This window comes from Protopterus annectens, chromosome 15.part0, assembly GCF_019279795.1.
Source record: "Protopterus annectens isolate FY-2018-M chromosome 15.part0, PAN1.0, whole genome shotgun sequence".
Classification (NCBI taxonomy): domain Eukaryota; kingdom Metazoa; phylum Chordata; order Ceratodontiformes; family Protopteridae; genus Protopterus; species Protopterus annectens.
Window position 1 is genome coordinate 434,271,757 of NC_056749.1, and position 5,000 is coordinate 434,276,756.

At 38.7% G+C, this 5,000-nt stretch overlaps 1 long non-coding RNA gene across 1 annotated transcript in view; it reads left to right on the plus strand.

Annotated features, from left to right (window-relative positions):
* Positions 1-2,563, plus strand: part of LOC122790114 — a 55,973-nt gene extending 53,410 nt beyond the window's left edge. Inside the window, exon 3 of the long non-coding RNA XR_006362925.1 lies at positions 2,334-2,563. This is a non-coding gene — a long non-coding RNA (uncharacterized LOC122790114). The remainder of the gene's footprint in view (positions 1-2,333) is intronic.
* The last annotated feature ends 2,437 nt before the right edge of the window (positions 2,564-5,000 follow it).

Genomic DNA, 5,000 nt, shown 5'->3' on the forward strand with positions numbered 1-5,000 from the left:
GAAGTGTATGAGGTTTCGTGTTTGTGTACCGTCGGTTATTTCGTTGTCGGGCATGTGGAATTTCGTGTTTTTGTACTGTCGGTTATGTGGTTTCGGTGATTGCGTTGTCGGTGTTGTGGTGTTTCGTTTATGTGAGGTAGAACCATATATTTATATATATATATGTTCTCATTTATGTACGTCTGTATAATATTTTTTAACTCATTTTCTTTTTTGAAATTCTGACAGCAGTTGTTTTCCTATAGCACTACTCCAGTCTCACTAACTTCATGGAGTGAGCATACATGTTTTTATATTTCTGTGAAGTTATAAAATATGTACTGTTGCTTATTATTTTACTACTATTGTATGATGTTGTATTACATTCTGTTATATTTTTGTGTTTTGCCTTGGCAATACCTGCTGATCTCTGTTGTCTTAGTAGTACTATATGATTTATATACTGTATCATTTTTATCTATGCCTTATTACCATGGTCATGTCTGAAAAGTTCCTTGGGTCAGTTAATTTACCCAGTTCACAATTAAATTATTTATATAAATATGTATATATATATATATATATATATATAGATATATATATATATATATATACACACACACACACACACACACGCACATACACACACACACACACACACACACACACGCACATACACACACATGCATGCGCACAGATGTGCGCACACACACACACACACACACACACACACACACGCACATATATATATATATATATATATATATATATATATACACATATACGCACCATGGTTAAGGTTACTTAGAAGGAATTTCTTTTGGGATGTCTGGCAGATGAGAAGGAAGCTTGTAACATTGATAATTCCCCCTACATGTCATAAGCTAAATGTGCATGAACCATTGAGAGAATTTCTGCTTAGTTTGAAAGTACTGTCTATACTTTAACGTTTACTATGAAGAGGGGCAATGAAGAACTGATCATCTCCTCACAGTCATTTTCCTAGTCATTGTATAGTAGATAGTTTTTAAATTGTTGTTGTTATTAAATAAATAGTGTACAAGTTTTTTTTTTTTGTTTATTTTTAGTCTATTTGAAAGCAGCAAAGGTACTTACTCATATTAGGCCTTTGTGGAGGATCATAGTGCACTTTATTAATTACTTTCACTTTTGATTTGTATGTTTTAATTCAACTATCCTCTGCAAACCTTTAAGACAGTTTAATGTCTGTCTGCATAATTATTTACACTTCAATATACTTAGCGGATGTAGGTCTTAATACTTGAACTATGTTATAAAATATGTTGCATTGATTTGAAATGTTGTTTATGTTGTTGTTATATATGTTTGAAAATACTATAATAAAAAGATATTTTCAAACATAATGGCAGCTGTTTTAAGCAAAGACTCAGAGATACAAATGAAATCAGGATCTTCTGCATGTATTTACATTCAAGTTGATACAGTGTAACTAAGGTGAACATGTTGACATGTCCATGCTATAGCTTAAGCATCCTTTTCATTTTGGGAATATTCTCATTCTGTACCTCTTGTCAGTCTACTGATATGAGCCACAGGTTTGTATTTTTCATAGCATTTCTGCACGAGAATTGCTCATAATCCAATAGAATAGGTCTATCATCAACCAGCAATTTTGTTTCTGATTTGGTCTGTTGTGGTGATCAGCTGTTGGTGTATATTGCATGGCTATAGCTTTCTTTAGATCAGGTAGTATGTCTTCTTTTGAAATATAAATCCAAGAAAATTTCACTTGTGATTAGTCAGGTGAAAATGTCCTTATTCATATCAGCACACACACACACACAAAGCATAAAAACCACTAATCATGCTCTTGGTCAGTCTTTTCACGTTTTGTTATGTATTGTTACATGAAGTTCTGTAGAAACAGTCATAAATGTTTGCAGTACTAGGTTTGGCTCAATCAACAGAGTGTCGCACTAATTCGGGGCTTTTGCTTTACTTAAAAATTATCCACTCAACTGTAGCACTGAGAGAAGCCAACCTAGCCTAAGATACAAGTCCCTGATAACTTAACCTAAAATTCAGAAAATGGTCAGTCAATCACACTTCAGGTATTGTACACAACACCATGCAATGGCTATCTAATCCACAGCTATGATGACAGGTGCTGACGTTCACGTTTAGAGACTGAAATAAAACCAATTTCATTCGAATTTGCTGTACATATTTTTTATTTGAAATACATACATGACTTAGATACCTGATTTTAACTTGAAATCTATCTGGTCTAACATTGCAACATGGCAACATGATTCTTACATACATTACTAAAAATGTGTATAACTCTGTTTTTTTTTTTTGTTCTATACCAGGTCTTCCATGGAAAGGCACCACCTGTAACTGCAGAACCTCTCACCTACATTTTAACCTGTCACCTACCTCAAGTACAATGGCTCCCACAAATCAAGCACTTCACAACCTAAAAGGTTCTCTTTCTTCACCTAAAGTCTAAAGACAGTCATCACTATCTGGATCTTAATTAAATATTGTAGCATACCATCTGTAAGCAACTGTTAAACTGAATTAAATACATGGCATCTTCTCTCTTGTCTGGCATGGCTTATTTCATGGTCATTATTGCTTTAACCTTGCTTGTGTGTAGTAAGGTGAACATCCAGATGCGAAAGATCTTTCTCTCTAAAAAGAAAGGGAGGCCACACATAGACATAGGCAAAACTTCTGACCCTTCAAACGTATGCAAGTTTGTTCAAGCACTTGAAAAGGCTTTGTCCTGCCTGGATGACATTGACACCAACAATAGATGGGAAAAACTACAGGATGCAATCTGTAACACTGCAGTATCTATCTTTGGGAAGGAGACAGTCAAATGTGTTGAATGGTTTGAAACCCACACTGAAGTGCTGACACCCCCGATTGAGAAGAAGAGACAGGCACTAGCTGCATATAAGTCCTTGTCCAATGAGGACAACTTGCAGGCACTCCAGTGTGCTCAGAGTTAAGTGCAGCAGGTATCCCGGTGGTGTGCAAATGATTATTGGCTCCAGCTTTGCTTCAAGATTCAGTAGGCTGTGGACATTGGCAATATGTGAGGAGTGTATGATGGAATTAAGCAAGCCATCAGCCCATCAAAAAGGAAGATCTCCCTACTTATGTTGCCCACAGAAGAGGTCTTGTAGGAGAGAACCAAGGAATGGAATGCTGGGTAGAACACTACTCACAGCTGTATGCCAGACAGACCATAGTTATGGAGAGAGCCCTGAATGCCATTGAGCCTCTGCCAACTATGACTGAACTCAATGCTGAGCCCACCCTGGAGGAACGCAGTGATGCACTAAAAGCATTCTCTTCAGGAAAAGCTCCTGGGAAAGATCATATTCCCTCAGAAGTCCTTAAATGCACCAGCAGCACCATAATCTCAGAGCTGCTGCAATAGTTTGCCAATGCTGGAGGAAGGTAGTGTACTGTAGGATATGAGGGATGCTAACACAGTTACTATCTATAAGAATAAGGGTGACAAAAGTGATTGTAACAACTATCATGGCATCTCCATTTCTCTGTACTGTGGGGAAGCTGTTTGCATGTGTTGTACTAAAGAGAGAGAGAGTTTATCCCGAATATCAATATGGGTTCATAGCTGGATGGCCTACTATAGACATGGTTTGATCTGTTAGGCAACTACAAGAAATGTGCAGTGAGCAAAACAAACTTCTACATATTGCTTTCATTGCACTGACCAAGGCATTTGACTTCATCAGTAGGAGATGCCTGTCTGCGATTCTGGCAAAAATTGGCTGTCCTCCAATACTGCTTAGCATTATCAGGGCCTTCCATGAAGGCATTAAGGGCACCATCATGTACAATGGATCCACATCTGAACCTTTTGAGATTCTTAGTGGAGTAAAGCAGGGGTGTGTACTAGCTCCAACATTGTTTAGTATCTTCTTTTCAGTTCTGTTGAAATTTCCTTTTGGAACTGATACAGAAGGCATCTTTCTCTGAACCAGAATGGACAGCAACCTCTTCAAACGGTCCAGACTTAGATCAAAGACCAGGGTGCTTAGGAAGTGTCTAAGGGAGTTTCTGTTCATTGATTAGACAGCTATTGTTGCTCACACTCCACAATTACTTCAGTCACTTTGCGGATGCATGTATAGAATTTGGCCTCATGATTAGTTTAAAGAAGACTCAGGTGATGGTCTAAAATGTAGGCAATCACCCATCAGTCGTGGTGAGTGACTATGAGCTGGAGGTCATCCGTGAGTTCATGTGTCTAGGCGTTACAGTCTCTGACAACCTGTCACTTGATAGCAAGATCAACAAGCACATTTGAATAGCCACCACAATGTTTTTCAGGCTGACAAAGAGAGTATGGGCTAATAGTAAGCTCACTGTAAACACCCAAGGTGCAGGTTTACACAGCCTGTGTTTTAAGCATATTACTGTATGCCAGTGAAACATGGACTCTGTGCTCAAAACAGGAGCAGCGGCTCAATGTATTCCATATGTGCTGCCTTAGGCACATACTTGGTGACTCATTGTAGGACAAGATCCCCAACAGCACAGTACTTGAGAGGACAGGCACCAGCACCATGTTCACCCTCCTGAAACAGAGATGTATGCATTGGTTGGGTAATATCTCATGGATGATGGATGGCTGAATACTGAAAGACCTCCTTTTTGGAGAGCTGGATTCTAGGAAGAGGCCGAAAGGGCAACTCAAACTGTGCTACAAGGACATATGTAAGCATGACCTCAGCAGTCCCTACATCACCATGAACAACTGGTATTCTCTCACCTCAGACAAGATTGCTTGGAGACAGGAAGTTAAGGAAGCTCTCACTATTTATGAAACTACCTTGGCAAGGAGAGCAGAGGATAAGAGAGCCCTCAGAGAGATCCATGCCAATGATAGCAGACTGACATCTGCGTACTGCTGCTCAGAGTGTGGAAAGGACTGGCTAGTCATCCCTGGAAATCAGTCTCATATATTCATGTCTTTCATCATGAGGTACTATGCA